The sequence below is a fragment of the Ictidomys tridecemlineatus genome, chromosome 12, assembly GCF_052094955.1.
Source record: "Ictidomys tridecemlineatus isolate mIctTri1 chromosome 12, mIctTri1.hap1, whole genome shotgun sequence".
Taxonomy (NCBI): Eukaryota; Metazoa; Chordata; class Mammalia; order Rodentia; family Sciuridae; genus Ictidomys; species Ictidomys tridecemlineatus.
Window position 1 is genome coordinate 52,181,288 of NC_135488.1, and position 13,783 is coordinate 52,195,070.

Below are 13,783 nucleotides of genomic sequence, written 5' to 3' on the forward strand. Positions count from 1 at the left end.
TTCCTTCCAGTCATACACAAAATTTATCTCCCAATATTTCTTTTTAACAAATGTTTGTCTTGAAAATATTTAGTGTTCATAAAATTATTATAAAGTAAATGCTATTAGTACAAGAATAATCTAGTTACATTTTAATTTTAGGTTGATTTTTTATACTTTTCTGAGATTAAATAGTTGTCTCATTTTTATATAATTAGTTTTACATGACTTTATCACTCAAATTTCCAACAACATTTATAGCTCTCTCATTTTTTGTTTTGTTTTTACTTTGTAGTTTCTCGCCATTTCAATTGTTATTTTAATATTTACTGCACTTTCAGAATAGAATAATATGTGCACTCTACTTAATAAAATAAAATGGTAACTGATAAAAATGCAAACTTCCATTTATTTATTTTTAAGAGAGAGAGAAATTTTTATATTTATTTTTTAGTTTTCAGTGGACACATCTTTGTTTGTATGTGGTGCTGAGGATTGAACCTGGGCCACATGCATGCCAGGCAAGCGAGCTATCTCTTGAGCCACATCCCCAGCCCAAACTTCCATTTATTTTTGCATTGCTAATTCTACATTATCTGATATCAGATTGGTGTCCCTGCTTTCTTTTGATTCATATTTTTTTTGTCTTGGTTTTAACCATGGAGCTATTACAAAAAGTAATATTAGATTCTTCTTCATCCAACAGGGATCATCCCTTCTTAATAAAAGTTAATAAAAGCCAATTATACTTGTTATAATATTTCCTACCTATTAAATTGTCTCTATCAAGATTTATTACTTAATGCCAACATTTCATAGCTTTTTATTCCCTTTATTTTTTATGTGGACTATCTTTTTCACTATTTTAATTTTTATTATAAAATAATTACATACAAACTACATAATATTACACATGATGTAATTTACAAACATGCTCATATGGAATATGCATATATATTTTATTTTTATATTAAATGTTCAATGGTCTTGCATTCCTTAAAATTCAGAGTGTAGCAAAATATTTTACAATGACATCTAAAGGAGGTTCTTCAAGATGTCAGAATAAAACAGGTTGCTTTCATGGCTGATCCATGGTGTGAAACCAAGAGAAAATTAAACATAAAGAGAGGTTTATCAGGGAACAACTGGTCATGAAAATCCACCCAGCTCTCCCCTCTCCCTCTAATCAGCCTGCTTACAGGATTGGCTGGGAGAGATGTGCCTGCCCAGCTTCTCAGAAAGGTGGGTGACTGAAAAAATCCGGGGGCTTTACTGGAATTTAATACTGGACACTCAAAGCACATTAGGAACTCAGGAGGTTGGTTATAATGAAACAAAGAAGAAATCTCCAGCACCACACCTGTGACTGTGGCACCAGGCACCAGCCAGATTGATCCCTCACACAGTGGAGGGATAAAAGAATTAAAGAAACCCACATTTTTAGGAGGACTGAGACGTGTCTGAGTACTGAGAATTTAGAGATCAAAGACCCTGCCTGATTAAACTGAAAGGTGGGCTGCACAATATGCTTGGACAGGAAAGAATTCACCATCTCTCCAGGTTGCCTGCAGAGGACAGAGGAAGGGACCATTTTGCAGCTGTGTGTAGGAAGCCAACTCCTGGCAAACTTGAGTTTGGTCCCAAATACAGGTCTGGCAAACACACACTGCACAACATAGATGTGCCTAAGTGACCCGGAGAAAATTAAACATGAAGAGAGGTTTAACAGGGAACAACTGGTCATGAAAATCCACCCAGCTCTCCCCTCCCCCTCTAATCAGTCTGCTTACAGGATTGGCTGGGAGAGATGTGCCTGGCCAGGAAGTTGAGCTGGCTGGCATGGGAGAGACTGAGTTTGGGGACTAAATCCAAGACCAGGAAATTTGGGGTCCATAGGTGGTGTGGACTAAGAATTGGCTCCTCCCACACATAAGAGGTAGCCAGGGGAGATTCTAAAATGCTGTTTTCCAGCATGGACCTGAAAATGTTGGGACCTGGAGATGCACTGATTTAAAATCTCCAGAACAATTACCATCTAGTGAAGGGCCTAGAAGCTACCTAAGCCTAAACCCTACCTCCAGAAATTCTGCCTATGAGATGACCTCTCTCACCCTAGCAACCCCACTCTCCGTGAAATAAGCCTCATCCTCTAGCAGGCCCCACCTGACTGTTGAGAAGGGAAACTGAGAACCTTTTGAACTCCAATGGAAATCCTTCTTTAACTTTTCATTGAGATTTTTTGTTGTTCTTTTCACTAGTTAATTGTTACCTTGATGGTTCATGATCATTTATGCATGTTTATATTTGTTTGCTTGTTTATGTTTTCCTTTCTCATTTCTAGCATTTTTTTCAACCAGTTATTTTTCATGGTTAGGAAAAATAGGAATTTTGATTACTACATTTCAGTTTTGTGTTGTATTTAATATTTTTACTTTTAATTTTTAAAATTTTTACATACTCTTGGAAACTCTAGTCAGAGCAATTAGAAGAAAGAAATTAAAGAAATATATCTAGGAAAAGAAGAACTCAAATTATCCCTTTTTGTCTATGAAATGATTCTATGTTTAGAAGACTCAACAAACTCCAATAGAAAAACTTCTAAGGCTCATAAATGAATTCAGAAAGTAGCAGGATATAAAATTAAAACCCATAAATCCTATATATCAGTGACGAATCAACTGAAAGACAAATTAGTAAAAATATCCCATTCAGAATAACCTCAAAGAAAATAAGATATTTGGGAATCAATCTAACAGAAGATGTGAAAGACCTCTACAAAGAAACTGTAGAACACTAAAGAAAGACATTGAAAAAGACCTTAGAAAATTGAGAGATAGATATGTTCTTGGATAGGCAGAATTAATATTGTCAAAATGGCCATAAAACCAAAAGCACTATATAGATTTCATGCAATTCCTATTAAGGTTCAAATGGCCTTGTTTTTGATATAGAAAAAGCAGTCATACAAGTATTTGGAAAAAAAAAGAATAAGAGGCCCAGAGTAGCCAAAGCAATCCTCAACGAAAAAAATGAAGCAGGAGGAATAACAATATCAGACCTTAAAGTATACTACAAAGCCATAGTAACAAAATCAGCATATTATTGCTCCAAACAGACATGAAAATCATGATACAGAATAGAAGACACAGAGATAAATTGACAAAAATATAGTTATCTCATACTAGACAAAGGCACCATAAACGTTTATTGGATATAAGATAACCTTTTTAACAAATGTCGCTGGGAGAACAGGAAATCCAAATGTAACAAAATGAAATTAGACCCCTATTTCTCATCCTGCACAAAACAAAACTCAAAGAGGATCAAGGACCTAGGTATTAGACTAGAAGCCTTGTGCCTACTAGAAGAAAAATTAGGCCTAACTCTATATCATATTGGCTTAGGTACTGAATTCCTCAACAGGATTCCTAAAGCTCAAGAAGTAAAATCAAGAATGAAACATGGGATGGTATCAAACTAAAAAGATTCTTCACAGAAAAGGAAACAATCAAGTACATGAAGAAAGAGCCTACAGAATGGGAGAAAATTTTTACCACCTATAATTCAGAACATTAATCTCCATGATATATCAAGAACTCAAAAAACTTAGCACCTATAAAACAAATAACCCAATAAATAAATGGGCAAAAACTGAATAGACACTTCAAAGAATAAGCAATATCATTGGTGAAAAAATATATGAAAAAATGTTAATAATCACTATTAATTAAACACATTCAAATTAAGACTACACTGTGACTTCATATCATTCCAATCAGAACGGCAACAATCAAGAATACAAGTAACAACAAATTTTGTCAAGGATGTGGGGGAAAAGGTCTATACATTGCTAATGAGACTACAAATTGGTGCAACCACTATGGAAAGCATTATTGAGATTCCTCAGAAAACTTGGAGCGGAACCACAATTTAATACAATTACCCCACTCCTCAGTATAGACCCAATATACTTAAAATTAGCATACTATATGGTGGCAGCCTCATTAATGTTTTTTTAAAAAATAAATTTAATAAATTTAATTTTAAAACTTTAGGAACATTTACTATATAAATAATTCAATGGACATATTCTATCACTGTTATAGAGGTCCAGAAGTGACTAGATTATAGAGTATATGAATGGCTAGTTTCTTTTTCTTTTATTGATTGATTGATTTTGGTAATGGGGTTTGAACCTAGAGGCACTTCACCACTGAGGATATTTGCAGCTCATTTTTATTTCAGACAGGGTCTCATTAAGTTGCTTAGGGACTTACTAAATTGCTGAGGCTGGCCTTGAACTTGCAATTCTCCTGCCTCAGCCTCCTTAATTACTGTGATTATAGGGGTGTGCCAACATGTCCCATGAAGATTGTTTTAAGAAATTGTGAAACTCTTTTCCAAAGTGGAAATATTATTTGACAGCCATCCTACAGTGAGAAAAATGGCAGTTATTCTGCTTACTTGTTATTACTTCATACTGTTAAGCTTTTGAACTTAAGACATGTTATATGTATGTAGTGGCATCTCATAGTCATTTAAATTTAAATATAAAACAAAAACAAATGATGAATATTTTTCCAAGGGCTTATCTACTACTGGTATATGCTCTAGAGTAAAATGACTATCAAATATGCATCCCATTTTTAAATTGCTATCTTATTATTGAAATTTATGAACTATTTAATTTTTTGGAAGCAAGTCCTTGCAGATTTGTGATTTGCAAATATTTTCTTCCAATGTATGACTTATTTTTTTTTGTTCTACTAACATTGTCTCTGAAGAGACATTTTTGATGTTGATGAAGTCATCGAATTACTTTTCTTCTGTGGATCACCTTATAGTTAGCTCTTCTCCTAACTTGAAATCAGAAAGCATTTTATCTTATGCTTTCTTTCATAAGTTTAATTGTGTTTTATGTTTAAGTGTGTGAGCCGCTATCAATTTTTTGCATGGAAGTACAAAATATAGATCAAGTTTATGTTTCTACCCATGAGTATCCAATTGGTTTAGCACCATTTGTTGAAAAGAAATCCTTGTTCCATTCAATTCGTGTGTACCTTAGTTAAAAAACCGCCAGCCACAGTTATTTGGGTCTCTTCCAGACTCTATTCTGCATTATTGAAAACTGTTTTTTATGCTAATATCACACTGTCTTATCTCTGAAGTTTTAAAATAGAACTTGAAATAAAGTTTCTTTTTCTTTTACATTATACATTTTCAATATGTTCTCTACTTAACCAAGCTATAATTAACACATTTTTTTCATATTTTCCTAGAAAAGTATATACTTCACTGTGATGTTCACACATTTCTACCTAAAACCTAATATAAATTTTCTTTGCCAATTTTGACTGTAGTCAAATTCTCCTTCATAATTCTAAATATATCCATATTCTGTCTTTAATTTTCCTTCAATAACAAGAAAAAAATTATTATTATTGTTTCTGTACCTAATACCTATTGAACCTTCAATATATTCGTCAGTTTGGCAGGTTTTGTTTCTTTTTAAATCACTGATTATATTATAACCTCATTCATATTTTATGAACCTTTTTCCTAGCATTTTTTTATAATTTATAGAATGAAGAGTATAGCTAATATATTGCATATATTTATTTTCTTATGAAAAAGTGTAATGTTTAAGTTATTACTCTAGGTAGAATTTTAGCATTATTTCTAACATAGAATATATGATTGAAATAGGACCATAGCTTATTCTTTGACTATGAAGAAACCTTTTGGCCAGTGTCCATTCTGTATTTCTACATTAGTTGAATCTTCCTGTCATATAGCAGAAGTGTCTATGCCAGGCTCTTTGGTACTGCTTCTGTAGGTCACAGTAGTTATATGTTAGTAGCTCATGTTAGTATCTTTGACATGCATGCAACTATCACCATTATAGGTTTTTCTTTGTTTTGGCATAGCTTGTCTTTGAACCTCTGGGTCTAACAATCCCTTGAGAATGGATTCTCTAAGTATTTTTTTTTAATGTTTTTCGAACCACTTAGTTTCTAGTTCTTTTCCCTTCCACTAAGGAAGTGCATTTCATGTTTAAGTAAAGCATTCTTAATCTATTTCCTTTTTTGTGAAACATAGTCATCTTTTATCTGAGAGGTTTTCAAAAGAATCCTAAAAGTTTATTTATATTTTCTAAACTGTAATTATTTGCTTTATAGATGTCACTCTCTTATATATTACAACATCAATATAAATATTTTCCTTATATTTTTAGTATTTGTTCATCTTAGTAGTTTCTATCATAAGTTAAATATGAAAGTTAATTTGCAGCTCTCCTTTGTTTTAAACTGTTATAATCACTGTATAAAAAGTAGAAGGTAAGGTTAGCTTTCCACATAACTCAATTATTGTAATTATTTAATATACCTGTTCATTAATTGTTTTGTGTTATTATTTTTGCAAGACTATAAGAACAATTATTTGGGAAATTTTGATTAGGTAAAATATTACAAAGTTAGATCTCTCCTCAAAAAGTCTGATACATTGCCTTATTACACTTTATGTCTTCTATCATGTAGCAGTTACATTTTGTAACTTACATAGCATATATTGATACACTCATATGTGGAAATTATATCTATACCTTTAATGTATTTCATTGTTGTTGGGTACAGAGCAGGCTGAACTGTGTTGTCTGCAGGGCAGGCTGAACAGATGTTGGCTGCAAGATAGCCCACGCACTCAAACCCCCCTCTATCTGGTCCTTTATCACCTGTTTGTGTCAAGTCTCGCTCAAGGCTGAGCACTCAACCCTCCTTGGGCCAACAAGGCAGCTTGCAGATCCAGAGGCCCCATTAGATTTGGCTATAAAAACTCCCTCCCGCCAGGCCCCCCTCTCTCTTGCTCTCTCTCTCTTGCTCTCTTTCTCTTGCTCTTTCTCTCTTGCTCTTGCTCTCTCCCTGTTCTTCTCTTCTCTTCTCTTCTCTCTCTCTCTCTCTCTCTCTCTCTCTCTCTCTCTCTCTCTCTCTCTCTCTCTCTCTTTCCTTCCTTCTTTTCTCTTTGTTGCACTTCTGCAATAAAGATCTTTTGGTTGCTCCGAGTGTTGTGGTCACTTTCCTTTCAATTGTCATTTTATGTATTTATTTAAGTACCAGGGATTGAACCCAGGGGCATTTAACTACCACTGAACCACATCCCCAGCACTTTATTTTATTCTTTATTTATCTTTTTCATTTTGACACAGGGTCTCACTAAGTTGCATAGTGTCTCACTAAGTTGCTGAGTCTGTATGGGAACTCGCATTCCTCCTGCCTCAGTCTCTAAACCACTGGGATTACAGACATTCGCCTCCACCTTACTGGGCTTTTTTGTCATTTTAAATGACATTTCCTTTTATTATTATTATTATTATTATTATTATATATCAGTCACCAATTTCTCATAGATGAATAATTCTTTGTGTACAACTTTTTAGAGAATTTAGAATTTAAAAGAAAAATAAAACAATTTAAAAAGATAAAGCAAGTTTTTAAAATTTATTCTGTTATTTTCTTAGCATGGCATTATTGAATTTTTAAAAGTTTTCAGTGTTCAATTATTACATTTACTCTCATAATTGCTTGAAGCATAAAATATTATCATTATTCAAAAATACTTTGTCAATTTAATGTATACATCTCAAGATATACACAGCAAATATTAATTCCTCATAATATAAATTTCATAATTAAAACAAACTATTACATTCTTTATACTTTAGTGTCAAAATAAAAATGTTCCTGTAAGAAATTATCTAGGATCTTATTCTCATTCAACACTTATAAAAACAATATATTTAGAACACCAGAAAATATAAGAGTTCTGAATATGGCATTAAACCAGTGATCAAATAGGACATATGTGAATACAGGAAAAAAATAACCTATTTATTTCTTATAAATCTATATCTTCTAGTGGAATCTCTACCATCTACTATCCTAAAAATTTGAGTTAATATTTATAATCATGTAATTAGAATTAGTCTTTGTTAACAAAGACTTGTTAGCATGTACATGTACTTGTCTAGCTTATACAAGGCCCTGTATTCTATCCCTAGCACTGTGAAAAATTAAAGAAGAAAAACAAACAAAAAGGTACATACAATTGTTACTGTTTGCAAATCAGTTAGTAGTAACTAGATATATATATATATGTCAATCAGATCTGTCAGTCAACTAGGTATACATTAAAATCACATCCTCACTACATGAAGCAATGTAACAGCAATAACAGTGACAAGAAAGATGATTTTTAAAAGTAGCACAAGAATGGATGAAACAGTGGTCAATGGCACAGCCTGAACTTGGCAAAGGGAGCAGTCTCTGGACAAGGCTGTCTCAGCAAAGATGAAACTCAACATGAGCTCAAAGATGACATTTTTTGATTGGCAGAAGTAGTTAAGGAAGGTTATTCATATTAATCAAAATGAGATGAGCTATAATTGTGGAATATTAAAAAGACAATGCACTTAGTTTCATAAGGGGAAAAGTGAAACCTGAAGGTTTTTTATTTTTTTTTTAAGGTGGCACAAATTTTAGAATGCACTTATCCCTGTAATTGGTCTTTTACTTTTCCTGAGGCACAGGTACAACTTGTGAATCTGATAAAATTATTAGTTCTTCCAGTGAATGATGGAGAGGATTCATTTTGGTTGGGCAGAATCAATTCTTCACTGACCTCCTGCCCTTTACCTCCCTCCTGTTTCCTGATTTCTCTTTCTCCCTTCAGTTCCTCTCCCACTCCTTCTCCTGTCTCTTTATTCATTTTCTCTCATATATATATATATGTATATATATACATATATATATATATATTTAATATATAGTTATATTTATCCTCCTTTATAATTAATTTATAATTATATGTATTAGTTAACTTTATTTTTTAAGTCATGGAAAGTCAGTTCTGTATTTTACAAGCATAGCCATGATTCCTTGTTTCTCAAAGTTTATTTATTCTTATGTCATTAAAATATTACAAGCAACATCATAGGCTCTTCACAAAGCCTCAAAAATGTTGCATGGATACATCTATTCCATAAACTTACAGAGTAAGATTAAGAAATATTCTTTAGTTATTTAGAAACCATTTCATTATTAAGGCAGAAACACAATTTCAAAATGATTAATTCAATGATTAATTTTAAGTACCATAGAGGATGGAGAGGTAGAATTTAGATTCACAAGTTATAACATTATTTCAGTAATTCAAGTTGAGCTATCTATTTCCATAGATGTCATTTGGAATTTCTTATTATCTACCAAATATCAAAATATTGAATGCACCTTAATTTCTTTATCCCAAATATATAGAGATGGTAATTGTGACTTAAAGCTATTAAATACCTCATTCAAATTTATAGCTTTCACTTGGCAGAGAAAGGATTTGAACCAAGTTGACCCCCTATCCAGGGGCTAGGATTGTATCTCAGAAGTAGAGCATTTGCCTAGCATGCAGGAAGTGCTAGATTCAATTTCCTGTATCACAAGAAATAAAGTACATGTTCTTAAGTATTAGGCCATATAGAAACCAGAAAAAGACTTGTGAACCTAATCACAGGTACACAGAGCCAATCCAGCCTAAAGCAAACCTACTTTACACAGGCACCACTGATATAACAAACAAAAGAACATCATTCATGTTATCAGTTTTAGAGGGAAAAGGAATAATACCAGTTATAGATTTAGTGAGGCTGAAAACCAGAGTCAGTTCTAATTCCATTCCTTTAGCATAGAAAAACATTTTCCATTTGCAAATCAGAAAAAAATATATTGGTTAAATTTGACATTAATTAACAGAAGAGAAAATAATAGAGCAAAGTTTGGGTCAATGGTCGTTACTATACCCAAAGTCAAGTAATGTCAAATGTGTGTCCCAATTACTTTCACTTTGGCTACTTACAATAATTCCATCAGGAGTATATGTAATAAGTTTGTGATTCAGTCAGGTTCCTATATATCTTCATCTATCCAGTTCCTAAAAAGTACTTTATATGTGAAAATTGTTTCCATTTTAATAATTGAGAAAACCGAGGGTTTATCAATTTCATTTAACAGTGAATGAAAGGAAGCAGAATTCAAACATAGCAATTCAGCACTGAAGTTCAGATTTAACAAGTCAGCGGCTGACTTAAATTTCTGATGCATTGCATATTCCGGAAAGCCTTAGGCTTGTGACCTATTCTCTTCTCTATCTCATGCGACTTACATTTGCTCTTTTGTCAAATGGCATCGATTCAATAAATTAAAGAAAACAGATGGAGAGGCACATCAAGCCAGCAGTACACAATCCACTAAAGTAATTAAGCAATTACTTGCAGGAACACATTCCTCCCTCAAATATAATAATGTGTAGCATTATCAACATTTTTCTTACAGAGGATTAAGAGCATTAAGAAAATTAAGCATCATTAAACGGCTTGCCATGAAATTACATAGTAAATTATTAAAGTTAAACCCATTTTTGATTCATCAACATGTTTTGTTCTTTTATTTAGTAAGGATCAATTTAGTGAAGGGGAACATAGAGAGAGGACAGAGGGAAGATGGAGAACCAAAGAGACTGGCATAGGCTTGACATGCCAAAGGAGATTAGTAGCAAGTTCCCAACCGGGTGCTATAAAATCCTTACTTACAAGCCTCTTCTCAATAAATTACCTAGCCACATAAACTGGCAAGGAAAAGGAAGTATAGAGAGATTCATCTGTGAAGCCTGTGCTGGTGCATAAATTCCTTCTTAGTATTCTTTGAAGCTAGTCAGCAGCTCCTAGCAGCTGAAGTCAGTCTATGCACCCATCCCCCTTCAACACATGCAACCTTGTTGTGACAGGTCTTTGCATTGCTAGTAAAAGAACTGAGGATAAAGGAAGGTGTGCCATTGACAGATAAAGCCTCACAGCAGGGCACTGAAATTTGCCACTTGCATTTATTAAACCTAAAGGTCATTAATCCCTGAGCATCAGACCTAGTCCAGATGTAAAACTGACCCTCACTTTTGCTTTTTTTTTTAAGGTGAATATACAATTTATTTAACATTCAAACTTCATTAATATGGCAATTTTACTATGGGTTTCACCCTACCTAGGACATGATTGCTTGCTGGGGCTTAGCAACAGGGTCCAGTTCACACTTAGCAATAATTAAATACTTTACTGAATAAATACAATAGCAAAAAAATGCATTCAAATGCTTTCTTAAAAAATATCAATTTTAAAGGCCTTTCTATTTAGGCTAATGACAAACACAATAAAGGCAGATATGCCAGCTTAACATAATTGGCTGATTTTATACAGCACTTATATCTTTTAGTCCACAAGTATATTATTAAATGATAGAGAACATCTAATATAACCATTTCTACAGAACTAGTAAATAAATTTCTAAGAAAGAAAGATTTTACAGACCCCATCTTTTATACCCACCCCAACAGTCTAACTCTAAAGAGGATAAAGCCAATGACTTTCCTCACAAGAGCTCAGGACTAAGGTCACTTTGCTATCAAAATCTGTATTTCTGATCTGTTATGAGCATTGGAACAAGATTCAAATATTCCCAAAGAAGCACAATGCACATTGTGATCGCCTATTCAGCAACAGCGAGCACTGCATTCAAATATGTCTCATCCCAGGAATTAAATAAGATCAGCCACATTCATGGGCATTTCCTCCACTGTAGTATTGTAGAACGTCTCAGTGTCACGAAGAATCCTCTTGTCTTCTTCCTTAACAAAGTTTATAGCCACACCTTTCCTTCCAAATTGACCCCCTCTGCCAATTTGGCTCTTTATTCAAACAGTGTGCTGTTTTGCTTATGATTCCACGTCCTAAATTACGTCATTGCTGTTGATGAGCGCCATCTCATCATCAACTCTTGCTATGGACTCCTGTGAATATAATTTTCACGATTGGTAGGTAGATCATAGTTTATAACCAAAGACACTTGTTGCACATCAATACCACGAGCCAACAAGTCAGTAGTGATCAGAACTCGGCTTGACCCTGGTCAGAATTCCCTCATGATAACGTCTCTTTCTTTCTGGTCCATGTCACCAGGCAGAGCAGAAACTGTGAAGTCCCTGGCGTGCATTTTTTCAGTGAGCCAGTCCACTTTGCGCCTTGTACTGAGAAAAATCACAGCTTGCGTAATGGTCAGTGTCTCCTACAACTCACAACGTGTGTCCAACTTTCACTCCTCTCTTTCAACATTAATGTAAAACTGTTTGATTCCTTCAAGGGTCAATTCTTCCTTCTTCACTAGAATTCGAATTGGATCTCTCATAAATTTTTTGGTCATTTCCAACACATGAGTTGGCATTGTGGCAGAAAGCAACACAACCTGAATACTTGTATTTAATTTTTGAAAAATCGCATAGATTTGATCCTTAAACCCTCGGCTCAACATTTCATCTGCTTCATCCAAATCAAACATTTTGATCCATTTTGGAGAAAGATATCTTCTGTTTAACATATCTGTACCAACAACAAAATGTGGTGCTTCAGCCTGCAGTTTTTGCATTTCATTTCGAACATTTGTTCCACCAATGCAGGCATGACAAGTTGCTCCCATATTGTCTCCAAGTGCCAGAATCACCTTTTGGATCTGTTGAGCCAGTTTTCTGGTGGGAGCCAATATCAGTGCTTGGGTCTCCTTGAATTCAATCTCCAACTGTTGCAGGATGGAAATAGCAAATGTGGCTGTCTTTCCAGTACCTGACTGAGCTTGAGCAATCACATCATACCCTGTAATACAGGGAATAATAGCTCTCTGTTGAATAGCTGAAGGCTTCTCAAAACCATAAGCATAGATGCCCCAAAGAAGAGACTCCTTTAAATTCATATCATCAAAGTTATCAACAATCTCATTCCAGTTGCTTTCGATAACACCATCAGGGTCCATTCCCTCTGGGCCTCCATGTTCTCTGCTGTTATAATCCATGGAGCCACCAGACATGATCCGAAGAACTACTCAGTGTGACTAATCAAAGCAATCAAAGCACATGGAAAGAGAGTTAATAAACACCCAGGTTTGTAAAATAAGACTGAAATTTTTGTAGGCTGGCACTATGACCTCTAATGTATTTTTAATATTTTATTAGCATCAATTTGATCTCGTGGGATGTATATTTATTTCAAGTTGAGGGAGGAATAAGACAGTCATTTAAAAAGTCTTTGGCCCTGGAACCTCATATGCTACTAGAAAAGTCCGAGGGTCCTATTGTGAGAACATACTATTGTTAAGACATTCCCTGCACGATTAGACAATATTTTGTGAATATCAGTAATATAGGAAAGAAGTTATAAGTCACACAGCTATTAAACATGACAGGATTTCTGTGCAGAAGCCACATACATTAATACAGATGTGAGTGAAATCTGCCTATTCATACTCCCTTCATGGTTTCTACGAGGGGGAATACTAAGAACAAACTTCTGGAAAGCATTCAGAGTAAAGGAAGGAGAAAAAAGGAACATCAAGTTTAAGAATTTGGGAGTGTTAAATAAAAATTTGTGCTATGAGGAGAGGTAAACAGAACGACTGTAAGAAATCTCTTAGACATGTGCTTTAATAAATATATCATCACTTGACTTTTCATTGTGGAGGAAGAGGCTTTTTTTTTTGTGCATGTGTGTGTGTGGGGGGGGGTCTGAGGATTGAACCCAAGGCCTTGTGCTTGTGAGGCAAGCACTCTACCAACTGAACTATATCCCCACCCCGCTGGAGGGGGCTTTTTATCAACTACATTTTTTCCAAAGTAATGACAGTACCTCAACCAGTGTTTCTAAATATGAAGCATGGATTGACAGCAT

General features: G+C 34.2%; 1 pseudogene; it reads right to left on the reverse strand.

The window, feature by feature from the left end:
* Window positions 1-11,239: 11,239 nt before the first annotated feature.
* Window positions 11,240-12,939, reverse strand: LOC101978184 (eukaryotic initiation factor 4A-II-like; annotated as a pseudogene).
* Window positions 12,940-13,783: the final 844 nt, after the last annotated feature.